Below are 27,489 nucleotides of genomic sequence, written 5' to 3'. Positions count from 1 at the left end.
TGGTGGTGGATTTTTCTTTCATTCTAAGTTTATTTCTAGGGTATTACTTCTTTGAGAAATCCAAGTTCGTTGTTCATGGAAAGAGCTATCCATTAAGCAGCTTCTAATTTTTTAAAACTCATTTTCTATTCTTCAAAAAAATTTTTTAATTCGTTTGAATAGGCTGAAGTTGGGTCTTGTTTTCCCTTGGAAATGTCTCCATTGTAATCAGCAGGTTTGGTGTTTGTCAAAGCTGAAACAATTATGATCGATTCACTTTCTCTAGTCTATTGTTGGATGCTTATTTTTCCTCCAAAACAATGGAGAGAGTACAAAAAGCAACAGTGAAAGTTATCTTGAGGCTTTTATCTTTGTAATTAATGCATGCAAACAATAGGTCTTTATACATAGGTACGGCAGGAAACCCTCTCATTCAATTGTGGAGTAGCTTGTGCAGTTTTAGGTATAGCTAATGCTTCAGGGCCAACATGTTCTTTAAAAATTCAATTTTCCCCCTATCTTAATTATATTTTATTATATACCAGTGATAATGTTAACTGCTGGCTAGCACCATAGCTGTAGTGGGCCCCTGCAGTGGAAAAAGTCCACAGACTCAAATGATGTTCAGTGAGACCCATTGTCTACAATGACTTTCTCATTTGTGTCTTTGCCAGTAGTTCTGTAGAATTAAGAGTAGAGGATGGTTGTGATTAATCATCTGGTCATAATTTGAACTGATTGAGCAGAAAAAGATACTTTATCAAAGCAGTGTTTCTAATATAAACTTAAAAGTATCAATGGCATTTTTCAGGTACTGATCCCCAATTTTAATCTTCATATATGCAGTTGATTAAAGTCATATATGTAAAATCAGATGACTAATAAATATTAATTTTTTAACAGAGGTTTCCTTTTTCTGTGTTCAGTTTTTGCTTTTTGTTTTGCTGAACAAGGCACACCATTAAAACTGATTAAGAAATATTTACACCATTAGGACATCTAAAAGATAAAAACTCTCCTATATTCGTATTTCTCTTTTTAGATGACAAAATAATTGAAGCATTTCTCTATAATTTAGATGTCTTAATCTAAATTTATAATTAATATTTAAAATCCCTAGTAATACTTTAAGCAAACACATGTTAGTAAAGGAAATGTAAAATTTTGCAACAATGCAGCAAGCTATTTTCACATCACATTTAAGTGTACTGAAGAACTACTGGGTAACTAGCACTCAGACAAATTAGTTGAATTTAACAAATTGCTCTGAATTTTTATTTGCTTATTCCCCCCCAATAAAAATTGTTCCAATTGTCTCACCAAAAATATGAGATGAATAGCTTCTCTGAAGTGAAGACAAATATTATCATTAAACCAACAAGAAATACAAGCATCAAAATACCTGAGGAGTTGGTGAAATGATTTTGTAAAAATGATGTTTAACAACTGAACTTGGGTCATACATTCATTAAAAATACTTGGTTATCTTCTTACACATTTTCCTTCCAAAGCCAGCCACTTGAGTTTGACGTAAATTAATCCATTTTGTGAAACTGCAGAGGACAAATGGTCCTAAATTTCAGGCTGTGTTCCTAGAAACCAAAAGGGTCTCCAGCTGGTTTAGCAGAGAAAATATTGCTTGTCATGATATCAGACCGTTGGCACACCCAGCAGTGGCTCCATGGAAGCTGAAGGAAGGTACAGCGTCCCTTCACTAAAATATATGCCTTTGAATCACCTTTTAGGCGAAGAAATAAAAGCCCAGATTGTTTTTGCACTTCGGACGGAAACGATGATCAAGGCAACATTGTCAAGAAGGCCCGTTTACTTTTCAAGATGGTTAAATCTATCAGATCCACTAATTAAACATTTATTGAACGCTAAAACAATGAGCTTCCTTTAGACAGAAAGAAATGGATGCTTGGCTCCTTTTGATGAGGACCCCTAAATGAATGTATAATTGTGATTGTTAATAAGCCCTCCTTGAAAAGAAAGAGAAACAGTAGAAAACAGTGAAACGAGGGTGTGGTCTCTTCTGGACAATCTGAATCTCCTTGGGAAGAATCCTCCCCGCAGAAAGGTAAGACGAAATAATACTCCATACGTTTATAAACAATGAATGCCAACTCTCTAAGAAGGCTGGCTCAAAAATTTTTCTTTTCAGACAGCCTGCAAAGACTGGACAAAAATTAGAATCAGCCTTTTCATTTAGCAGTTCATCAAGTGGGCTCTTTATGGATGGGGGCTTTTGATTTGCAATCCATCATCTCAAGGTTCAGTGTTATCTTTTGATTTCTTTCCAGCTGAACAGGCTAAGTAGTTGTAAATACCTCATGTCAGACTATATGGTTGGCTATTCTCGCACACAGAAGTCATCTAGGAACCCACTGGGCAAATTCGGCAGAAAGTCACTGTGGAAAGCTTGTGCCTGGTGTGCACTGCGGAATGAGGGAGGGGCAGTGAAGGTGGTGGGAGGCGATGGTCATGGTGGTGGCGTGGCAGCGGCCGTGGTGGTTATGTTCATGGCCGCTTCAGATGTGCCAGGCACACTTTTCGTGCTTGGAGTTATGTGTTCTGCAGGCCTTCACTAGTTTGACACAACAGTCTTTACCATACTAAGGAAGTACTTTCTAATGCTACCATAGATAGAAAGTGTAAGGAGAAGTAATGGAGACATCATCCATGATATTCAAAGAGCACAAAGGTATGTTTCTTAGTGTTTCTAAGAACTAAGACAAATACCGCTGCATTGCTATAAAATCATGCTTTGGAGACATAAACTGCCCCCCCCCCAAACACACACATATACACACACCCTCCTCTATTAAAAATTTCAAAATGGTTGCAGATATTTCATTCACGAGAAGGTTAAAGGCGTTTCCCATCGAAAGAAGGATTAACTTACCGGAGGATTCTGGGACTGCAGATGTATACTGCGGCAAAATCCTAAATTCATCGAAAAAAATCATTTCTGGACTCCAGCTGCTAAAAATAATGGAATTATAGTAAATCATGGATAAGATTATAACATGCCATTTTCACATTCCAAACTGTTCAGGAAAAAGAAAATAATTCTTTTCTTTTAACTCATTTCTTAAACAATGCAAATTTTAAAGTAGCTTTTCCTTTCCAGAGCACGCAGCGCCATGAAATCGATAATTTTTGATCTTTCGGTTAGTAGGCAACATGGTGAGCTATTGCAGGGACTGCAGGCAGCAGACATGTTCTTGTCAGCTAAAAAAATTTTCATATTGTTTTTGAATCCATTGAGATTTGTAGATGTGATACCACCGGGTTTTTTGTTTTAGCTTGCACTTAGGCTACAGGGACGCAAACCCTCAGTTTATCGACATATCCAGGTCTATCGCTTTATATATATTAAAAACAGGGAGTCTTACTGGATCTTAAACAAAAAATTATGTAAAAGGAGTGGCTGGTGTGATTATAATCCCATCATGCAGGGTCCACGGTTCCCATTTAGTGAAATTTCGCAGAGGGCAACTTCTTAAGAACATCCCTGCTGTGCAGAGTGAAAAGCATGAACAAACCAAAGACAGAATTCATCTGTGTTTATATTTTACAAACAATGAAAAACCTACTCTTTGTATGCCTTTTTTTCCCCCACCTTATTATTTCATGAAAACTGCAGCATTTTCCCCGCCCCCATCCAAACACTCACCACCCCAGCACTGCGGTATTCCGCCCCTCTGTTGCTTCTCCTTCGTCTTCTTTTTCGCTTTCACAAATTCTGCACGCGCCATCTTTGTGTGGGGTGATCCTTTGCTAATTTCAGTTACCCATTCTCTCACAAATCAGTTCAGAAATAGAAAATTATAGTGTGCTGTGGGGCTTAATTTGCCTAAATTTCTTCCAGCCTTCCCTTCTGACACAGAAACAGGGAAACAACAGGGGTGGGGGGGGGGGAGTGGCAAAAAAAAATTTAAAGATTTCTATTATTGCCATAACCTGTTGTATACAGTGGTGATAAAAAATATTATGAACATAATAGCAACAGCTGCAGCCTAAATAGAAGCTATGAGATAATTAATGTGCTACAAGAAATTAATTTGCTGCAGGTGCCTCTGCTGTGAACTGAGTAACCCATGCCATAGAAAGTCTAAATAAAATGATTCCCCCCCCCCGATTAAAAAAAATACAGAGCAAAATGTCTTATTCGGTAAATATTATGCGTGCCTATTGTGGAAAAAAAAATGCTCCCCAGCCCCTTTTCCCCATCCCCTACCAACAAATCTCAAATGGTTTAGTTATCTGTGGGTAAGGGTGCAGTTGGATCAGTGTGTATGTTTATAAGTGTGTATGTATACAGGTATATATAGCTTTCTTAAACTTATGGAGGTTTGATGCTATGTCTTAGTTGGAAAATGTATGGACCAGCTATGGATTTCTTTTTAAAAATCAGCAATAGTTCATAATAGTTAAGAACTCTATTGGTTTCAAAACAAAAATTAGTGTATTCATGTGTATAGCCAGAAGGAAAATAACAGGGTTGAGCTGTACCCCATCTTTTAAAGATAATTAATCTCTTTTTTAAAAATCATCTTCCAAAAAAAAAAAAAGGAAATGTGTTTGTAGTGTGGCACTCTTCATTGATGAGAAAGAGAGACTGTTGTTTTTTTTTTAACTCTCATTTGCTGTCAAGTTGAGTGTTTGTGGAGAACGGTTGCTGGTTATATCAGAAGTGTGTTCCAGAAATACACTGAATCAGAGAGGGCAGTGTGGACAGGGCCTGGAGAAGGTCACAGTGCCAGAAGCAAATGTCCATTTTCCCTTTTGCACCATTCAGCAAAAAATAACTTTAAGCCTAGAAAAGTGGGAGAACATATAGATTGATTTTTTTAACCACTTGACCAAAAAAAAAAAAAAAATTCTCTTTGAGTAAGGATACAGTCATTTCTGAGTTTTCTCCCAATAATGCTACCGAAAGAAATGACATTTCTGTTTTCATTGCAGGCTTAGTTTGTTGTTTGTTTAAAAGCCAAAAAAAATATATATATATATATAAATGTTATCACTGATATAAATTTTCAAGGTTGTTGGTTATTCAAATTTATTTTATTGGATGATCTTAAATTTTAATTCTAAATCTTACAATAAAGTAGCTTCTTAAACAAGGCATAGATCTTTTAAATAGCATTTTGATTTAGCTTTGCAGAAATTTTATTTCTAGGAGAGGATATAAAATTATTGAAACAGAACATGGTTCCAGGTATATCCAGAAGGGACACAGCACTTGCATGGGTTTTTGTTTAAATATATTTCACTTTTCACATTCTTTCAGGTGGACCACGATACTCTGAGTCACCACCATTCTCTAGACAAAAGTACTGGGTATTTGTCACACCATTTCCCATGCAGTGACGGACATGCGTTTTACTCCATCTTCCTTTTGTTTATGCTAAAGCATTTTCTTCATAATCCATTTTCAAATCTGCCCATATTTTAAATTTACATTTATAGAATTTGAATGGGGGAGGGAGAAATAGAAACAAAGACTGTATTGTTTCTCTCTTAAAAAGAGGAGAAAGAAATAGCCAATTCTCATAAAAATGAGAAAAGTTGATAAGTATGAAAGAAATCCATCTCCTCTGGGATTTTCCAGTAATTTTTCTATTAGCCGACTGTGTCATTCCACACAAATGGACCACTCTGAAATCATAGAGTTCTGTATTTGTAAAATCAATTAGAGAAAGAAAAACATGCTTTAAATTCTGTTGCTTCAAGGGATCATCCATTCAAAATATTTTTCCTTCCACTATAAACTGTATTAGAATCTAAGCTATAAGAAATCAAGATTGTAAGTGTCTCACACATATATTCCTCTTTCCTGTGAAAGCTCTCTTTGCGTAGCATCACGATCCCGATTCTTTCAACCTTTGCTCATACGACTTAGTTTTCAGAACCCATATTCTTACATCAGAATGAGGAACGTTGTGCAGGTTCTAAAATTTTTTAAAAATGGTTGTTGTAAACCAACTCATTTGGGGGTAGTTTGTTAAGGAGAAAAGCTAACTAATATAGCTAAGATGATTCCATATTTGTCTTATTTTTAATAATCACATCATACTGCAGGTTAGCCTGAGCTTGTCTTCTAAAATAAAAATGTCTAAGTATTTTAAATTATGCCATCTGATTAGGGAAATAATTTGGGGGCATAAGCTTTCTAGATGTCTATTTATTTAAATTATATAATGTACTGCTGTCCATACATATATTAAATATCAATGAAGCTTGGTTTCTTTTTTAGGATAAAAAGTCAATATAGTATATGCAGGCAATGCAGTGATTTTATTTCCTCATCCCAGTAGATCCTCACAGGCACCATTTGGGTTATATTCACACAGTTGAGGGCCGCTCTTCTAAAACTCTGAAATCTTTCACAGAATCTGCCTTAAAGCTTTGCTTTACCTATTCTGAATGTGTGTGATTTGTTTTTTAAAACTAAACTCAGCTGTATTACTCATAGTTGCGGATTGTTACAGAATCCTTTCCGGAATTAGACATTGATCTTTTCTATTAACTGAGTTTAAATAAACCCCTTTTGGTCAAAACCACCATTCATGTGGTTTTTTCCTAGCAAATGTACCTGGAATATATACTGATTTATGAGGTCTCTTGCATCACTGTTTTCTCTAGACACTAGATTCTTTTGTGTGTATGTATCCCGTGTCTTTCTTTTCTTTATGTTTTAAGAAGCAGGTGCTAATGACATTTTCAACAAAGAGGATGAGGATGGCTTTTCAGTGTCAAAGAATTCTAAGATACCTCACATGAGAGTAACTGTACTTTTAGTATCTGTTGATTAAGAATCTACATAATAATAAAAAGCTATATAATATCAGTAATGGTTTTAAACAAATTTATGTTTCATTAACCACTGTGGAAGCTATGTGAATGTGAATACTAATTACAAACCTATGCAGAGGACTCATTTTTCAGTGGACAGATGATTCTTCCTGCCCTTCTGGGTTATTCAGGCCCTTGTTTACCTTGGTAATAAGAAAGGCCCTGCGGGAATGAAAATAGGAGACGCAAATCCCACTCTGTGGTTCACCAGTGCGGCAACCTGGACAGACCTTTCAACCTCTCTGAGTCCTGGCATCCTCTTAATAGTGGCAGTAAAAACAGTGGTGGTGAGAGTCAGTCATCCAAGTGGTAACTTCCATGTACTCAGTTTATAAGCTGGAAAAACAGAGCTGGAATTTGAACTCTGTACTGTCCAGTGCAGTAGCCATTCACTGTGGGTGGCTCTTTAGATTTAAGTGAATTAAAGTTAAATTAAAGTTTAATTCCTCAGTCTCGTTAGCACATTACAAGCACTCAGTAGCCATATGCAGCTACCATATTGCACAGCACAGATCAAGAGCCATCACCAGTTCCACTGGGCAGTGCTGAACCAGACTGACGACCGCAAAGGCTGTACTTTTGCCACAGTTTGGATTTAATTCTTCCTTCCCCATCCATTCCTTTACTCATCCATCCATTTAGCAAATGTTTATCGAATCCCTACTACATGCCAGCCACCACAGCGAACACTGGGGAGTTTTAACACGGTGCTGTTGTCAAGGGCAAATGTAATAGACATGAAAGAGCTTTTTAAGTGATTAAGTTTTAGATGAAAGATACTTTTAGGCTGTAGGTGCTATAATAGCAGGGCTCCACTTCACTGAGGGCAGGGTCTATGTTACTCTTCTTGGAATCCTCTCTTCTCACCCCCGCTCAGCAGGGTCTAGTACCCATCAGAAGTGAATGCAGAGCCTCCAGTCATAGTGCATATGTGTCCATTTTTGTCCATCACTTTCTGCGCCCTTTTCCTCAGTCAGGGGCAGTCATCAGGTAGTGTGTTGTGGGCAACATGAGCCATGGCAGCCCTATCATGTGCATGATGCCAGCACTCAGCCAGTCAGATTCTCTGCTTGGGAATCTGAAACTAGAGCAAATGACATGAAGCAGTAGGCTGAAATATTTTAGTGACTGCAGCAGTAAAGTCCACTTTCTACTCAACTCAGCTTAACTGGGTCTCCAGTGGTGAATCTTAAAGCAAACTTTTTTTGTCCACCCCACCCCGACACCCCCTTAAAGCCTCCTTCATGGGGTTGGTTCCACTGTTACCACTGGATCCCACATGAAATGAGTACCCATGACCCTCCTGGTCTTTGTCATCTTAACAAAGTCTTCTTGTCACTAAGTTGCAAAACATGGTCTCAATTTCTTCTATCTTCAGTCAAAGGCAAAAATTCTCCTCCTTGTCCCAGCTGGGGCGGCGAGGAGGGTGTCTTGATTCCTTCCTCGCACCGAAGGGGAATATGCTATTTCTTAACAGATTGGTTACCGTCATCACCTGGCTTTTGCTCTCCGGGTCCTGTCAATGATTAAAGGTGGCCCTGTTGTGGACGTCTCCGTGGGTTTTTGTAGCACCTCACCTGCCTGCCAGAGCGCTCTGCCTCTCCCTAGGGTATGGAGCAACTCCGGCCCCTCTGGCCTCCTCTCCAAGGATCTACCTCCAGTCTCAAGTTCTCATCCCTTTCATGTTCTCACCTGGCCCAGTTCTGGGTCATCTGCTTTGACATTTCTGCCTGGTGACCTGCCCCATATCTTACGATAACATCTAAACACTGTCCTGTCTTTGTGGTTCAGCTGAACTTTCTGGCCTGACTTCCGGCTCCCCCCAGGGACAGCAGGGGAAACCAGGTCCAGTGGGGGCGGTGGCAGGTGTCCTCATCAGATGGGTCTGTAAGTAATGGTTCCCCGCCTCCTTGGGCTTCAGCTTTTATTTTGAACCTATTGCTTCTGCCTTCTCCGTGATATTGAGAACTATCCAATAGCCTTCATATATGTTCTCTTTCTAGAGATGGAACAGGGGAACTTACTTACAAAACAGAAAGAGACTAACAGACTTAGAGAATGAATTTATGGTTGCTGGGGGAAAGGATGGGAGAAAGGGATAGTTAGGGAGTGGCTAACGGACAGTGACCTACTGTGTAGCCCAGGGAACTCTGCTCCACGTTATGTGGCAGCCCGGATGGGAGGGGAGTTTGGGGGAGAATGGATACATGTATATGTATGGCTGAGACCCTTTGCTGGCCACCTGAAACTCTCACAACACTGTCAATCGGCTATACCCAAGTACAAAATTAAAAGGTTTTTAAAAAATACGTTCTTTCTCTGCTTTAGCCAGCCAGTCATTTTCTGTTCCTTTTAGTTCAACACCTGCTCTGATCAATGTCGCCACTGGAGTGCGTCTTTGGCTGTTGTGTGTCTCCCCAGTTTGCACCTAGTCATTGTATCACTGCTGTCTTTCACATGGCAAAGCAATACATCCACCATGCACCACATTCAGACAAATCAGAACTCCGTAACACGTAATTATGCAAAAGTGCCGCATAATTCCATGCCCCTCAGGTATCTGTGTTCATCAGCATTGCTAAATTTAACTTTTGAATAATAGATGCATGGGTTTGAAATATATTTCACCCTGCCAACCAGTCACCATCACCACAACCCTCACCTTAACTCTCTTTTTAAAAATGTATTTATTTTTGGCCACACCAGGCAGTATGTGGGATCTTAGTTCCCTGACCAGGGATCAAACCTGTGCCCCCTGCAGCAGAAGCACAGAGTCTTAACCATGGTACCACCAGGAAAGTCCCTTAACTCTCTCATTAATCTCTGCTGAATCCTGCCAGTTTCTCTATGCATATATAAACAGATACAAGTCGGTGTTATTTGTCTTCTATCTCCCTTTTTACACAAAAGATATATCATCTTCTTGCACTTTCCTTTTGTCACTTAACAATCCATCTTGGAAATGTCACCACATCCACTACTCAGAGAACTGCCTCAATTGTTTTGAAAGCTACAGAAAGACACATACTGTAGGATATCACTTATATGTGGAATCTGAAAAGAGACGAGAAACTAGTGAATGTAACAAAAAAGAATCAGGTTCACAGATACAGAGGAGAAACTAGTGGTCACTAGAAGGGTGAGGGAAGAGGGGAGGGGCAACACAGAGTTGGGGGACTAAGAGGTTCACCTGTTACATATGAAATTAGCTACAGAATGCGCTGTACAACAGAGGGAGTATAGTCAGTATTTTATAATTACTATAAGTGGAGTATAACCTTTAAAAACTGTGAATCACTATTGTACACCTGTAACTTATATAATACTGTACAGCAACTGTGCTTGGAAAAAAAGCTGCATTTTAACTCTCCCCTTCCCAGTGATGGACATTCGATTGTGTCCAAGAGTCTGTCATTACAAATAGTGCTGCAGAAATCATCTTACACATGTGTCTTTCACGACAGCTGCAAAGCTAAACTGTCGGGTAAGTTCCTGGAAGTGGGGCTGCTGAGTCAAAGGGTACATGCAGCAGGAGAGCAGAGCATGCACGCATGCTCAGTCGTGTCTGACTCTTGCGACCCCAAGGACTATAGCCTGCAGGCTGCCCCTGTCCATGGGGTTCTCCAGGCTGGAATACTGGAGTGGGTTGCCATTTCCTTCTCCAGGGGCTCTTCCCAACCCAGGGATTGAACCCGCGTCTCCCGCATCTCCTGCATCGGCAGGCGGATTCTTTTATCACTGTGCCACCTAGGAAGCCTAAATATTGATAGGTTTCCAAGAACTAACTGGCACTCCCAGTGTTGGAACAGTGTCTAGTCTGTTCTCACCAGCAATGAGAATGCCCGTGACCTGGCAGCTTCACTGATGGATGGTCTGGGAAAGATGCTGCCGTGCCCCACCCATGCCCTCTGGGAGGTCTTCTCTAGACCTGCAGCTGCAACTCTGCCTCAGGGCTTTTTTCTGGCCTCAGGAAAGAGGCTTGACCTGTGTGCAAGCCTGGGGGGTGGACAGGGCAGAAATTCCTGAGAGTTCCTTTCCCAGTCATCAGCCAGTGACAGGGGGTTGATGAATAAACACCCCAGCTTCTCATTCTCAGGGCCTCCCTGATAGCTCAGTTGGTAAAGAATCCACCTGCAATGCAGGAGACCCTGGTTCAATTCCTGGGTTATACCCCGGTTCAATTCCTGGGTTGGGTAGATCCCCTGGAGAAGGGAGAGGCTACCCACTCCAGTATTCTTGGGCTTCCCTTGTGGCTCAACTGGTAAAGAATCCGCCTGCAATGTGGGAGACCAGGGTTCAATCCCTGGGCTGGGAAGATCCCCTGGAGAAGGGAAAGGCTACCTACTCCAGTATTGTGGCCTGGAGAATTCCAACAGCCCATGGAGTCACAAAGAGTCGGACACGACTGAGCGACTGCCACTTCACTTCACTTCTCATTCAGAGGGGACAAGTCTGGAGAGTGTTCTGCACCGTCTCCATGGTTCTCCAATTGAGCTCCGGGCTTGCCTTTAGGACACACCATTCATAACATCCTTCTCTTTCCTCCTCACCTCCCTACCGGTGTTTCCTGCCCTCACCTCCCAAATGAACTACCTACATTAAAATATTTGTCTTAGGGTCTGCTTCTGGGAGAAACCAATTGAACAGTCCGTCATCAGAATTTTGGAAATGTATAAACAATATCTCAATGTCATCTGGATTTGCATTTCACTTGTGAGTGAAGTTGAACATACAGTCATACATTTGAGCTATTTATATTTCTGTGAATTGATGGTCATATCTTTTGCCCATTAGTCTCAATTTCTACAAAAATCACTCCGTAATAGGAAGATCAGCTCTTTGTGATATGAATATTTTTCCAGTCGTCTTTTTCCCCCTGTTTTTGTGTTTTCTTCTTTCCATCTCTTCCTTCTCCTCTTTTTTATTTTTTTTGGGGGGGGGAGGGGCACCATTCAGAAGTTTTAATTTTTATGTAGACAAATTCATCAATCTTCTCGTTTGTCCTGTCTGAATTTTGAGTCATGGTGAGAAATGCTTTTCTCCATTCCAAGACATAGAAGAAGAATTACATGTTTTCTGATAATTCTTTTAAAAAAATCTTGGGGCTTTCCTGGTGGTCCGTTGGTTAAGAATCCACCTGCCAATGCTGAGGACATGGGTTCCATCCCTGACCAGGAAGATCCCACAAGTCTCAGAGCAACTAGACCCATGTGCCACAACTACTGTGCTCAGATGCTGCAACTACTGAGCCCAAGCACCTAGAGCCTGTGCTCTGGAACAAAAGAAGCCACCAAAATGAGACGCCACTGCAACAAAAAGTAGCCAGCCTGCACTTGCTGCAACTAGAGAAAGCCCTCTTGCAGCAACAAAGACCCAGGGCAGCCGTAAATAAATAAATCTTAAAAAAAAAAATCATTAGTTTGCATCTTTAACCCACTAGAATTTATCCTAGTGGATATACTTTTTTTGAAAAAAAATTATTTATCTGGTTGCACCAGGTCTCAGTTATAGTGCATGGGATCTTTAGTTAGGTTATTTAGTCACAGCATGTGGGATCTAGTTCCCTGACCAGGGATTGAACACAGACTCTCTGCCTCGGAAGTGCAGTCTTAGCCACTGGACCACCAGGGAAGTCCCTAGCCGAGTGGATAGTCATCAACTTTTACCTTTTACCTTCATTGTGCTTTTCCTGCACTGCGACCTCTCCCAGAATCACCCTGACACTGAAACTGCCCTCAGGTTACTCTGAGTGAGGTGTTGTGTTTCACTGACCCAACCTGTTTCCTCTTGGGAGGCGACAGGTCTCTTGGCTTCCCTCTTAACTTGGCCTTTACCTCCCTTATTAGAAGAAGAGCTTCCTGCTGCAGCATCTTTCAATCTGCAATAGCCGCCTGTATCTTTTTTCCTTACTGAGCCCATAGTTTATCTCAGCTCAGAGGGTACATTTTCTTCCTTTCTCACAGCTCTTCATGTTTTCCCTTTTGTTCTGTTCAAAATGGCAAAGGAACTTGTGTGCTCTTTTCATGTGGACTTCGACCCAATCTCTCAAGAGTGCGGTGAGTTTCTCACTGCAGCCTCAAAACGTAATGAAAAAGATCGAGAGTGCCACAAACATTTTCATAAATCTGTGGGGTCCTTCTGCAACTCAGCACATTGCAGTGTGCATTTTCAGTTTGTTTTTGTCTTGATAGTTGCTCACTCTCAGGGAGAAAAATACAAAGACAGATAGACAGGTGGATATATAGATAGGTGGAGATACAGTTATAAATATAGGCAGATAGATGGATAGAAACCTGATACATATAGATAGCTGGATAGATAGATATAAATATAGATAGACATGATCTATATTTATTTATAGAATGCTAAATAAGTCACAAAATTCGCATCTGCACATGAACTTGATTAAATTTTGTTGTCTTGGCCAAAGTAGACAAACTAGAAGAATTCGACCTTTTTTGATTTGTTGCTGTATTTGTTTGGCATCCCTCAGATTTGCTTCTAAAAATATTGCTCTTGCACTTCTGTTCTTTTTTATGATATTCTAGGCCCATTCTGTCCCCTAAATGCGGGTGAAGCATACTCCGTGATCTTTGACCTTCTTTTAATTAAGTAACAGCCACGGAGGGCCAGCCTCTTCTTGGAACGAAAGACACTCATCATGTTCCATCGGCCTGGTTAACTGTCCTGCCATTGAATCAGAGACTCTGTCCAGTGAGAGAAAAGGAAACCAGCTATCATTCTTTCCTCCCAGGGGCCTTTTGGGCTCCTTCTGCCCACATATGTCACAAAGAAAAGGCATCACCTCTGTTTACTCATCTGCCTCTGTGTACTCCAAACTCTGATGCTTCTACCTGAGAAGCAAATGTTACTGGCTGCTGCCACTAAAATCAGGCAGGGGCCGCTTTCACGGATCCTGTCCACGGCCTTGCTGTCTTTTTTCTTGCCTGAGACCAGGGGAGGGCAATCGGGTGGTGGGACACTCATCTCCCCGACGAGTCCTTCCTTCTTCCTGCCTGTCTGCCGAGTCGTCCCTGTGGAAGCTTCCATCACAGATGGCTCCTCCGGGCACCCCCACCCTCCTCATCAGAATACTCCTCCCCTGGGTGTCACTAGCTGTGGGATTGTAAGACTCCATTATAATAAAGGTGACGATGAGAGATCTCAAGGAAGTCGAGCTCCAAAGTGAGGGAGGGAGACACATCAGAGGGAACGGGCTCCCGGGAGCCTGGTAATGAGATGGAGACGACTTTTTCTGCTTATGGGTGAAAAAGACCGGGAAGTCTCTGAAGACAAAGCACATAATGTGATCACAGGGGCCTCCTAATGGGGCCGATGTGATGTGCAGAATACGTCTTCTTTTCGCTGCCTGACTCTCAGGTTCCAGGGGAAAGGGCTTCACGTGGGTGTTTACTCAGTGGACCTCGCTCGGTCACACCACACTCCAGTCAAGATCTTTATTACACCAGAGTTACATGCAGGTATATGATTAATTGACCTAATAAGCTTATGGGTAATTTTTAATAAATTCTTTGTCTCAGAAGGATGAAAAAAATGTTTGATCAGACGCACATTCCTCAGTATTGTTGTTTATTTCTCAAAGATTTGGTAACATGTTTAGCTGGATGCTCCTTTGCCCCTTTGCTTCTCCTAAAAGATGGCTTTTTTTTTTTCCTTTTCTTCTTTCTTTTAAATAGAAGTGTATAAATTGGTTCAGCGAGCATGGCCAGCTTCCTGTGTAAGCACTGCCTGGTTTTGTCCAAGCTGGAATTTGGAGATGCAGGACCTCATTAGGAGTGACCTGAGGTCCCCTTGGTGATGAGGAAGGAAACTGCCACACCTCTGCCCCGTGTGCTCTGGAGATAGCCAGGGATGCAAGTGCTCACATTTCTCTTGGACTGTGACCTGCGCCTGACTTACTGCCATGGCCTGACTGGGTTAATAGAGTCTTCCCCCCCCCCCCCCCCCGCTCCTTTTTTTTTTTTTCTGTTGATGTGCCTGTCACTGAGTCTGACGATCAGAAAGGCAATCAAGTGCACCTCCCTAGTAGCCCAGTGGCTAAGACTTCACACTCCCAATGCAGAGGGCCCACGTTCGATCCCTGGTCAGGGAACTAGCTCCCACATTCTCCAATTAGGAGTTCACATGCCACAGCTGAAGATCCCATGTGCAGCAACTAAGACCTGGCACAGCCAAATAAATAAATATTAAAAAAAAAAAAAAAGAAGAAAGAAAGGCACTCAAAGTCATGATTCTCCCAACAGCATGAAAATAATGGGGGACTTTCTAGAGCCATGCTTTCCCAGAGGGCTTTCTGGATGTTTCCTGAAATTAGGAACTAGAGGGATGGTCCACCAATCCTAAACATTTTTTGTTTCAGTTCAGTTCAGTCACTCAGTTGTGTCCGACTCTTTGCGACCCCATGAATCACAGCACGCCAGGCCTCCCTGTTCATCACCATCTCGCGGAGTTCACTCAGGCTCACGTCCATCGAGTCCATGATGCCATCCAGCCATCTCATCCTTTGTCGTCCCCTTCTCCTCCTGCCCCCAATCCCTCCCAGTGTCAGAGTTTTTTCCAATGAGTCAACTCTTCACATGAGGTGGCCAAAGTCCTGGAGTTTCAGCTTTAGCATCATTCCTTCCAAAGAAATCCCAGGGTTGATCTCCTTCAGAATGGACTGGTTGGATCTCCTTGCAGTCCAAGGGACTCTCAAGAGTCTTCTCCAACAGTTCAAAAGCATCAATTCTTCAGTGCTCAGCCTTCTTCACAGTCCAACTCTCACATCCATACATGACCACAGGAAAAACCATAGCCTTGACTAGACGGACCTTAGTCGGCAAACTAATGTCTCTGCTTTTGAATATGCTGTCTAGGTTGGTCATAACTTTTCTTCCAAGGAGTAAGCGTCTTTTAATTTCATGGCTGCAGTCACCATCTGCAATGATTTTGGAGCCCAAAAAAATAATGTCTGACACTGTTTCCACTGTTTCCCCATCTATTTCCCATCAAGTGATGGGACCGGATGCCATGATCTTAGTTTTCTGAATGTTGAGCTTTAGGCCAACTTTTTCACTCTCCTCTTTCACTTTCATCAAGAGGCTTTTTAGCTCCTCTTCACTTTCTGCCATAAAGGTGGTGTCATCTGCATATCTGAGGTTATTGATATTTCTCCCAGCAATCTTGATTCCAGCTTGTGTTTCTTCTAGTCCGTTTCTCATGATGTACTCTGCATAGAAGTTAAATAAGCAGGGTGACAATATACAGCCTTGACGGACTCCTTTTCCTATTTGGAACCAGTCTGTTGTTCCATGTCCAGTTCGAACTGTTGCTTCCTGACCTGCATACAGATTTCTCAAGAGGCAGGTCAGGTGGTCTGGTATTCCCATCTCTTGAAGAATTTTCCACAGTTTATTGTGATCCACACAGTCAAAGGCTTTGGCGTAGTCAATAATGCAGAAATAGATGTTTTTCTGGAACTCTCTTGCTTTTCCATGATCCAGTGGATGTTGGCAATTTGATCTCTGGTTCCTCTGCCTTTTCTAAAACCAGCCTGAACATCAGGGAGTTCACGGTTCACATATTGCTGAAGCCTGGCTTGGAGAATCTTGAGCATTACTTTACTAGCATGTGGGATGTGTGCAATTGTGCAGTAGTTTGAGCATTCTTTGGCATTGCCTTTCTTTGGAATTGGAATGAAAACTGACCTTTTTCAGTCCTGTGGCCACTGCTGAGTTTTCCAAATTTGCTGGCCTATTGAGTGCAGCACTTTCACAGCATCATCTTTCAGGATTTGAAACAGCTCAATTGGAATTCCATCACCTCCACTTAGGACTAAGGATTTCCAAATCCTTAACTGGGCATAAAGAATACTAATGGGTCTGGGGTTTCTTTTTTGACAGAAGTTTTATCTTTTTGATGCAAACTTTCTAAAGTTCACTGTGGCAGTCATTGCCCAATTTTACTAAATAGACTAAAAGTGACTGAATTCTACCTTTTACATAGGGAAAGTGTATGGTATGTGAATTGTACTTCAACAAGGCTGTTATTAAAATGTATTCATAAATCTCCCTGTTAATAATTAATCCTATTCTTCTAGGACCCTGTCCTTAATGAATCTAATGATATGCACCTCTCAAGACCAATCAGTAGTCACCTATGACTAACTGCAGGTGTCAAAAGAGAGGAGCAGAGTCTGTGCAAAGATTTTTCCTGTGACAGACTCAGAAGCTCTCAGAGTTCTTACAAAACACTGTTATGTAATTCATTCATTTCAAAGGAGGGAATCTGAGTTTTGCATTACTTAGGTAGGCTAAGATTAATTTTTGAAATGTTAGGGTAATATGCATGATCTTCTAGTCCCCACTGGCCCATCACCTGGTATTTCCTGACTCCCCGGCACGAACATTCCCAGTGGAAATGTGGGGTTTCTCACATCAGCATTTTCTCAGGGCCACTTCAGGTAGGGTCAGGACTCTGGAATGTTCTTAAATCCAGGGCTCTAGACTTCCTGTACCACTCCAGGACCTCTCTCTTCACTTCAGTGTTGACCTCCAGGAGTACGCCCCTGCGTGTCTTTTATAGAAGCTGTTCCTCAGTCTAGGGGGCCCACGTTGTCCATGTGCACAGAAAGTCTGAGAAGACAGGTGCCCACCCACACGGGGCGTGGCCCTTAATCAGTGCCTGCGGGGTGCACACAGGGAGTGTTGAAAAGCCAGCCTCCCTGTCTCAGGTGCAGGCAACTCTGAGGCATCACTCATGCTCTGGAGCCCCTCCGAGGGCCTCTGCTTCATTTCCTCCCTGTCCCTGCTTCCCCACAGGTCTCCCCTGGGAGCATGTCCTCTAGAAACCCCCCGCACACCCATCCTCCCTGCAGAGGCTGGGAGCCTGAGCTGAGACCACAGTCCGCATACCGGGCCCATCAGCGCAATGGTGGTGAGCGTGCCTGGACACGCTGCAGATGCAACTGGGCTCTTAACTGTGGGAAGCCAGCCTTCCCCTCTGTAACACTGGAGTGCGTGGGCAGGCAACGGGTCAGATGGGACTTGACAGAACCAAGCAGGAGGACGAGAAAGACACAGGCGTCCTGGAGCAGAGCCAGCACTGTGGGCATGCCGTCTGTGCCGTCACAAAGAGCTCTGCACTCAGAAGGACCCTGTACCTGGCTTCATGCTCTTGCACTGTCGTCTTGAAATTCTCAGCACTCTTTGGAAAAGGGTCTTGAACTTTCATTTTGTGCTGGGCCTCTCAAATTACCTGGGCTTCCCTGGTGGCTACAGTAAAGAAGTCACCTGCCAGTGCAGGAGATGTGAGAGGTGTGGGTTCAATCCTTGGGTCAAGAAGATCGCTAAGAGTAGGAAATGGCAACCCACTCCAGGATTCTTGCCTGGAGAATTCCATGGACAGAGAAGCCTGGCGGGCTACCGTCCATGGGGTCACAGTCGGACACGAATGAGCAACTAGCAGTTTTATTTTCTTTTGCAAATTATGCAGCTAGTCCTAGTCCCTGTCTGACCATATCTGAGACTACAGACTCCTGGGGGTTTTAGGTTTCACAAACCAACAAATGCCCTTTGGGCATCTGACATTTGCAGTGTATAGAGCTATGAGTACATGGGTTCCCAGATGCAAACATCAGAAACCCATTTGAGCCAGTTTCAGCAGAAAATGCATTTGTTCAGGTATATCAACAACCCAGAGATTCTGAGAGGTCCAGAGGAACAAGCCTGAATACCCAGTAGCAAAGAACAGTGACCAGATTCTATCACAAATAGAAGACAGCCCTGGACACAAACATCACATTCACGTACCTGAGTGTGGGGCTCGGATGCGATCTGGAATCTTGGTCACTGGGAGCTAGCTGGCTACTTGGCTGCTATGCTCAGCAGAATGGGTTCCATGTCTTTATGACATTAGTTTCCCAATCAAAGTCTCCAGCGGGTGTCCCATCAGTGAAGGCTGTCTCTTACCTGAGCCTGAGAAGCAAGAGGCATTCTAAATAGCTTCTCTCTTAAGGAGGCCTTGGTGGGGGCAGGAGGGGAGGGGTGGGAATGTGCGGTCATGAGCCAGGGAATTTGCCCAAACACAGGAAGGGAATTTAAAGATGTTAGGAGGCATCCAGGTGTATCCACCACCCACTACTTACATACATTGGAATTCTGCTGCTGACCGTGCACATAGGAAGTACTGGTGGCTCAGACGGTAAAGAATCCACCTGCAACGTGGGAAGATACAGATTCGATCCCTGGGTTGGGAAGATTCCCTGGAGAAGGAAATGGCAACCCACTCTAGTATTCTTGCCTGGAGAATTCCACGGACAGAGGGGCCTGGCAGGCTACAGTCCATAGGATCTTAAAGTGTCGGACACAACTGAGCAAATAACACTCTCGCCTAAACATAGAATGAATCGCACACACTCAGTAATTGGGTGGTTTCCCAGTGTGCTCCCCCTCAACTAGCTCTTAGGACATCCTATACCTTCTTGCCTTCTTGGGGATGCCCCAGGCCCACTTTAGAACCCCGTGTCCCTGGGACTCTACTATTTCCCACCCACCTGGAATCCCAGGGTACAACATGGGTACACTTCTGCAAAGCAAAACAGAACCCTTAGGTTATAACCCTCGGGTGATAAGATGTTTGTTTACCTGGAGGCAGGTGGAAAGGTGCTTGCTGAATGTTGCTGGCTGCCACAAAGCCAATCTCACACACTCACTTGCAGGTGGCAGGTAATAAACCTATTTCTATGCAAAAAAGGATCTCTTTGTTGCTAATAATTTTTATGCCGGTTCAGAGGGAGTATTTTTCAGAATCAGGTGTTAACAAAGTAATGAACCAAATAAAATGTACAGTTAGCAATTATCAGTTTCCTTTGATGCACCTGCCCTAGAGTTTGTTATTGCCGATGCGATGTAAAAATTAAACAGGAGAACAAAAGAGTGCCTTTGGGAGGGGCATGAAATCAGCATTTAAAAACAACTGTTTCATCCATTTTGTACCTTCAGATTGAATACATTTATTTCAAAGGAGAAACTGGAGTAGACAAAGTGGAAATGGGAGGAGGGCCTGCGGTGGACACCAAGCTCCTCAAGCCGGGGCTTTTCAGCTGTTCTGGAGGAGGTTCCAGGTGGCCTGAGGGCTTCCCTGGTGGCTCAGACAGTAAAGAATCTGACTGCAGTGTAGGAGACCTGGGTTCAATCCCTGGGTCAGAAGATCACCCGGAGAAGGGAATGGCAACCTGCCCTAGTGTTCTTGCCATGGACAGAGGAGCCTGGTGGGCTACAGTCTATGGGCTCGCAAGGACCGAGTGACTAAACTTTCATTTTCCAGGTGGCCTAAGGGGAGAACACCTTGGTGTCAGAGGGATAAGGTTGGGCAGCCATCAGCAGGGTCAGGATCATGTCTTACCCTTGAGGACACACAGGGTTTAGACAGGATAGAATAAAAGGGCTGTGCCTGGTCTCTCCCCACCCTGGGTTAGCTCACGGGCTGGTTTTTCTGAAGCTTTACTACTGGTCCGGGAGGGGTTGGCATGAACCGGAGCTCCTCTGAGATGCTACTCTCTGTCCCCCACTTGGAAGGACTGCTAACGTTCATCCTTCCAGGGAGGGCAGGCATTGCTAGAGCCTTCAGTGTCCTTTAAGGGGCTGTGGCTCTGACCTCTGCCTCCCTGGGAATAAGCAAGGAGGGCAAGGGCTTCCCAGGTAGTGCTGGTGGAAAAGAACCCACCTGCCAGTGCAGAAGACATAAGAACCACGGGTTTGATTCTTGGTCAGGAAGATCCCTTGCAGGAGAGCATGGAAACCCACTCCAGTATTCTTTCCTGGAGAATCCCACAGACAGAGGAGCCTGGAGGGTTCTAGTTCATAGGGTCGCCAAGAGTCAGACATGACTGAAGCGACTTAGCACGCACAGCACACAGGGTAGGTGCTCAGCAGACACTTGCTGATCAAGGGCTTCTTCCCTTTAAGCCTTCATCTGAGCTGTTTCCACCAGCGCATTCTGCCCCTCTCCGTGCTACCCATCCGTCACTGTGGCTTCTTAGAATTTTGGCAGAAAGCATTACAACAAAATGAAGTCATAAATCTTGAGGAAGAGGCGTTCTCTGGGATGTGAGGAACACATAGTCACCACGCACGGACTGCCCTGCAGTCGGGATCCCCTCCTGCACAGCCCCAGTCCTCAATCCCGACTCCTCTGGGCTGCCCAGGGTGGGAGAAGAACGCGGGTCAGATTCCATGTGTCCACTGTGAAGGAAGCAGCCTCGTCCGTAGAGGTAGTTTCTGAATAACCTGTGCTGTGTGTTTCCACTGACCTTAAATCTGAAGCCAGGCAGACAAAGAGGAGCCACAAGGGTGAGACAGGCAGCTGGAGAGGTTCACTTTTGAAGGCATCGCTTGCGTCTAGGAAATCTCATCTCTGCTCCCACATGCTGGTCTTCACGTCTAACACAGCGCTGCCTACTCGACCCTCCCACAGCTCTCGTTGTGCAGCGCCCTTTGGGCTCTGGTCCCACCTCCTATTGTCCTGAGGAGATGACGAGGCTTTCTTCACATTGAAGGGGAGACACAGGACCCCGCATCTCAGCTGCCATCCCTGAGATGTGGAACACACTCTTTCCCGCTCCTGGTGGAACCCTGGCAGTGGCCGTACATTCACAATGGAATTCATTTCTGGGCATGTGGGAGGTGATTTTCTGAACTGAGATTCCTTGCCTGCAGCCTCTGAGATCAGAATGACCAAACAGAGCAATTCTAAAGAGAAATCAACCCTGAATGTTCACTGGAAGGACTGATGCTGAAGCTGAAGCTCCAATACTTTGGCCACCCAATGAGCCAATTCATTAGGAAAGACTCTGATGCTGGGAAAGATTCAGGATAGGAGGAGAAGAGGGTGACAGAGGATGAGAGGGTTGGATGACATCACCAGCTTGATGGACATGAGTTTGAGCCAGCTCCAGGATTTGGTGATGGACAAGGAAGCCTGGCATGCTGCAGTCCATGGGGTCGCAGAGTCGGACACCACTGAGCAACTGAACAACAAGAAGTAGAGCTTCCTCTTTTTCTCCCCAGATTTGGTCAAGACAAGTTCTTCTAGTGGGCCAAGCTGCAGCTTATCACCACCAAGATATTTCTGAATCTTTTCTCTTCAATAGGATGCCTACATCCTCAAAAGGAGTAGTGAAGTGAAGTGAAGTCACTCAGTCGTGTCTGACTCTTTGTGACCCCATGGACTGTAGCCTACCAGGCTCCTCCATCCATGGGATTTTCCAGGTAAGAGTACTGAAGTGGGTTGCCATTTCCTTCTCCAGGCGAAATTCCCGACCCAGGGATCAAACCCAGGTCCCCCACACTGTAGGCAGATGCTTTACCATCTGAGCCACCAGGGAAGCGGAGGTGATGCCAAATCAGCTGCTCCTTACACGTGCTAGAAGTACACGCAGAAGAATAAGAGCCACACTGTGGAGTGCCCTCCTCGTGCAGCCCTTGGATCCTGAAACCTAAGACATATCACTGGCCCGGTGGTGTAGGGCACACCCACGGCTCCATATCCCAGCTCTGCCACTCTCTGTCTGTGTGACTTTGAGCAAGCAACTTGACTTCTGGGACTCCAGCAGGTCCATTGTAAAATGAGGATAATGATTGTACTGCCTTATAGGGGTGCTGCGAAGATCAAATGGGACAGGGCATAGCCTGGTACCTGGATCATACAGTAGGAGCTTAGTGAACATCAATCATTACTCCATTACTCAGATTGGGCAGAGGAGAGAGAGAGGACTTTCCTGTGAGCCTGGAATCCTGAAAGGTGCTCTCCTGAGGGGTGTATGAGCAGGGGCTTAGGGCACACGCTTTTGCCCTTTCTAGTGGCAGCGAGAAGCCTTCCACTCTGACTGGCCTCCCTGACACAGGTGGCAGCATCTGCCTCAGTTCAGTTCAGTTCAGTCACTCAGTCATGTCTGACTCTTTGCGACCCCATGAATCGCAGCACGCCAGGCCTCCCTGTCCATCACCAACTCCCGGAGTTCACTCAGACTCACGTCCATCGAGTCAGGGATGCCATCCAGCCATCTCATCCTCGGTCGTCCCCTTCTCCTGCCCCCAATCCCTCCCAGCATCAGAGTTTTTTCCAATGAGTCAACTCTTCGCATGAGGTGGCCAAAGTACTGGAGTCTCAGCTTTAGCATCATTCCTTCCAAAGAAATCCCAGGGCTGATCTCCTTTAGGATGGACTGGGTGGATCTCCTTGCAGTCCAGGGGACTCTCAAGAGTCTTCTCCAACACCACAGTTCAAAAGCATCAATTCTTTGGCACTCAGCCTTCTTCACAGTCCGACTCTCACATCCATACACGACCACAGGAAAAACCATAGCCTTGACTAGAGGGACCTTAGTCGGCAAAGTAATGTCTCTGCTTCTGGACGACCTTTAAAACGGGTGCAGCTGTGGGCCCAGAAGTTATTGCTCTCCCTGTGACTGCTCTGCCTAACTGCCCTTCTCCCTGGGATTTGACTGAACAGAGGTGAGCTTGAGAGAAAAGGAGAGACCAGATTTCAATAAGACCTTCTACCCAGCACAGAGGAACTTGTGGAGTTTTCAGAGAACTCGGGCAAACCTTCCAGAGACTTTAAGCAGGAGGGTGATAGGATCAAAACTACGCTTCTGGAAAATCACCAGGGAAAATGTTGCACACCGACAGGTAGACGTCTGGCCATCGAGTCAGGCAGGAGCCAGTGGGTGAGGGAGACCAGCAGCGGCCTCCCTAGCCAGATAAGAGGTGACCCATGTAGACAAAGAGGGCAATGGGGATGGAGGGAGTGGGGAGTGAGGCGAGGATGGGTCTGAGTGGGTCAAGAGGTAGCACCACAATGTTATGTGGCAGCCTGGATGGGAGGGGGTCTTGCGGGGAGTGGATAGATGTATACGTATGTCTGAGTCCCTTCACCATTCACCTGAAACTATCACACCATTGATAATTGGCTATACCCCAATAAAAAATAAAAAGTTTAAAGTTTGTTGGGGGTGGGGGGAAAGCATCAGCTGTGCTCTGTGAATGGCTGGGTGCACGGAACCAGTGGCCGTCCTGGTTCTGGCTGGAACACACCACTGCCCGAGGGAACGTGAAGACCAGGGGCGGGGGAAGAGAGCTTTGGGACAGACTAACTTTGGGGTGCTTGTGCGGGGCCTCCTGGGACAGCTCCTCCCTGAAGATGTAGGCTTGGAGCGAGGTAAGATCTGCACTGGGGATGAGCTGCCCAGGGAGAGAAAACTTAGGCGAGCCACAACCATGCCTCTGACATCAACCGAGCGGAGCTGCAAATCGGCACAGCATCAGCACGGCTGCACACGGCCTGCCCTGGGGTCCTCAGGGGAGAGGGGAGGGAACGCTGCTTTGAGAGAACTTGCAGGAGAAGCAAGGCGGAGATTCCGTGCAGGGCTGGCGGGCAGAGCAGTCTCGGGAGCCCTCCCCTGGGCTAACACTGGCATACTGCATACCACCCTCTCCCCATCCCCTGCTCAGAGCCACCAGCAAGTGGGAGGGAAGCCAGCCCAGAGACCATCCTCTGCCTGCCCTGCATCCCCGGGGATGCCTGCCAGGGAGCAGGGGCCTCGGGAGCTTTGCTTTCTCGCCGCTGAGGCTCTGCAGAGCTCTGGCTGTCAGCGGGAGACAGGGGGGCAGCGTTCCCCAAGGCTCGGCACTACTTCGGGGGCAGCACGCCAGCTCCAGGAGCCTCTGCTCTGGCAGAGGAGGGGGCGGGAGTGGCGGTCATGCCTGGTGGCAGCTCACAGGTGAGCACTGGGGGTGTGGTCCATGGCTGCCGAGGGAAGAGGCAGGGCCCTGTACAACCAAGTCAAGCAGAGATGGGCTAACACTGGCATCCCATGTGTGACTCAGGCTCCTTGAGAACCTACCTGAGGCTGACCATGGGGTCCTCTGTAGTCAGGGACATTATTTTCTCACTTATCATCATTTACTCACTTATTGTAAGTCTCATGGAAATGCCACATCCAAACGGCCTGAACTAGCACATCGTTAGGCTCCCATACTCGTGAATCACCTGCCCTCTCACCATCAAGACGAATTCCATCACCCATCCGTCCATCCTTCCATCCATCCACCCCAGAGACCACCACTGTGTCACACCCTCAGATGCATGTAGAGAACACAGAGGTGATTCAGACACAAACCTAAGCAACCCACAGCCTGGAAGGAAGGGAGAGATGAACAAACATGGCCCCATTACCCCTACCATGACAGTCTTCCTGTTATGACTGGTGGACTTCAGAACAATGGTAGGGAACATACGTGGACGTGATCAGTTCCACTTAGGTTGGAATGGGTGGCTAGTCAGAGAGAACACAGCTTTTGAGATCGGTCTTACAAAAGCAAGGGGGAAGTTTAGCAATATGCTATTCTGTACATCTCTAAAGTTCCTGAAGTTCTAGTAGTTAATCTTTGCTACCTTGAATGAACTCGAGGAGGAAATGGCAACCCACTCCAGTACTCTTGCCTGGAAAATCTCATGGACAGAGGAGGCTGGCTGGCTGAAGTCTGTGGGGTCATAAAGATTCGGACATGACTGAGGGACGGAGCATGCACACACCTTGAACTAAAGACCAAACCAGAGGTCTCTGGGGGGTATGGGACGGATTGAAGAGCAATTGATTGTTTTTACTGTCCTGGTTAGATATTGGAATATGACTTAAATTTAAAATTTCCAAATATTTTAAAATATGAATAACTGCAAAATTTCACTGAAAAAGAGAATTAGTCTTTTCTAAGAGTCCGCCTATTATCAAAAGAAAGAACAAGGTAAAAGGCAAGGGGAGTTTTTTTGTTTGTTTGTTTGTTTGTTTGTTTAACAAATGGGCCTTTATAACTTTTAGGGAAGAGGAAGCTAAAATGTGGACATTTCTATCACTAATTTTTATTTTGTTTCATAATTGCCTGATTCTGTTAAGTGAAGTTGCTTAGTCGTGTCCGACTCTTTGTGACCCCATGGACTATAGCCTACCAGGCTCCTCCGTCCATGGGATTTTCCAGGCAAGAAGGGGCTTTTAAAACTCTCATAAGATTTAAACTATCTTTTAAAAGTAAGTGGAGGGCTTCTCTGGTGGTACAGTGAATAACAACCTACCTTACAACGCAAGGGACACTGGTTCGATCCCTGGCCCCGGAAAGGCCCACATGCTGTGGAGCAGCTAAGCCCATGCGCCACAGCTCCTGAGCCCACGCGCTGCAACTACTGACGCCCTCGGGTCAAGAGCCTGTGCTTCACAACAAGAGAAGCCACTGCAATGAGAAGCCCGCACACCGCAAGGAAGAGTAGCCTCCGCTTGCCACAAAGAGAAAGCCCAAGCACAGCAGTGAACACCCAGCACAGCCAAAAGTAAGTAAGGAAATAAATCTGAAGTTCCAATACTTGGGCCACCTGATGCCAAGAGTTGACTCACTGGGAAAGATTGAGGGCAGGAGAAGAGGGTGGCAGAGGATGAGATGGTTGGATGGCATCACCGACTCAATGGACACGAGTTTGAGCAAACTCCAGGAGATAGCAAAGGACAGGGAAGCCGGGCGTGCTGCAGTCCATGGGGTCGCAAAGCGTTGGACGTGACTGAGCAACTGAATAACAACAATGACAAGAAAATAAATCTAAAACTAAGTAGAGAGACAGGAATTCCAAGACATCGGAAGAGTGGAAGCGGTGCTTACTGCAGATGCCCCTTAGCATCACGGGAGCCCGCTACAGTTCTTTGTTTCCAGCATGCCCAGCCTTACTCTGGGGACTTGCACAGCCCCAATCCAAACACACGACCTGGGAGGGGGTATGACAGTCACGAGACTCTGACCCCTTACTGGGGGATCATGTGACCCGAACAAGACCAATCAGGGTCCGTCTCAGATTTTTTTGGTTGGAGTTGGAGAAGGACCCTGTCCCAGGGGTTATGGATCAGAAAGGAGTTGAAGTTGAAGAAGGTGGTGGCCTAATTCTCAGCTGCCCAGAGAAAGTCTGTCTGCTGTAGAAAAGGATAAGCCAAGGAGATACAGGCAAAGCAGTGAGAGAAACCGAGAGCTCTGGTTTTGTTACTTGTCAGTAAAAGGATACAGAAAAATTAGCTTCGAATGACTCAAAAAGGATTAGGGAAAATAGGTCAACTAAGAGAATCCAAATGTAAGTGGTTCATTGGGAGCACTCAGTGTGGTAGACACAGAAAGATGAGACAGTTTTTTTGTTACTCATTGCTGTGCTCTGTGATATCTCCTTTTCTTGATCTTTAACCGATCTTAGCAGAGTCCATAACTTTCTGGCCACTTTCAAGGATTAAACACAGCTGGGTCCTGATAGAAACACCAGCAATGCCGTGATTTCTCCTCTGCCACTGCTGCCTAGACATGTGGCTCAAAGGACTTGAGTGGACAGAAAAGATGGTCTTCCTTTGCCTGACTCCCTCTCCCTCATGTTTCCAACTGGTCTACACTGGGGCAGTCAGGGAGGGATGGGAAGAAGGGATCAACTTACCTGAGTCTCATATGGTGAGGCAGCCTTGATTTCTCCTCTCTGGTTCAGAACAGTCTGCCGGGTGGCGCAAGTTCTAATGGCTCCCAATGTGCTTTGCTTAGATAAGTGACCGGTGGACCCTTCTGTCTCATC

The 27,489-nt window shown here is 45.0% G+C and overlaps 1 long non-coding RNA gene across 2 annotated transcripts; it reads right to left on the bottom strand.

Moving 5' to 3' along the window:
• Positions 1-1,226: 1,226 nt before the first annotated feature.
• LOC132658167 (uncharacterized) lies at positions 1,227-27,489 on the bottom strand. Of its 2 annotated transcripts, none has more exons than XR_009597348.1 (4): positions 27,358-27,489; positions 18,989-19,057; positions 18,654-18,818; positions 1,227-2,964 (listed from the first exon to the last, which is right to left on the bottom strand). It is a non-coding gene; the product is annotated as an uncharacterized LOC132658167 (long non-coding RNA). The 2 variants fall into 2 exon arrangements; XR_009597347.1 differs by having other exon boundaries at positions 1,227-2,961.

This window comes from Ovis aries, chromosome 19 (assembly GCF_016772045.2).
Source record: "Ovis aries strain OAR_USU_Benz2616 breed Rambouillet chromosome 19, ARS-UI_Ramb_v3.0, whole genome shotgun sequence".
NCBI classification, from domain to species: Eukaryota; Metazoa; Chordata; class Mammalia; order Artiodactyla; family Bovidae; genus Ovis; species Ovis aries.
The sequence above is the reverse complement of the archived record's forward strand: the minus strand, read 5'-3'. Positions and strand labels throughout refer to the sequence as shown.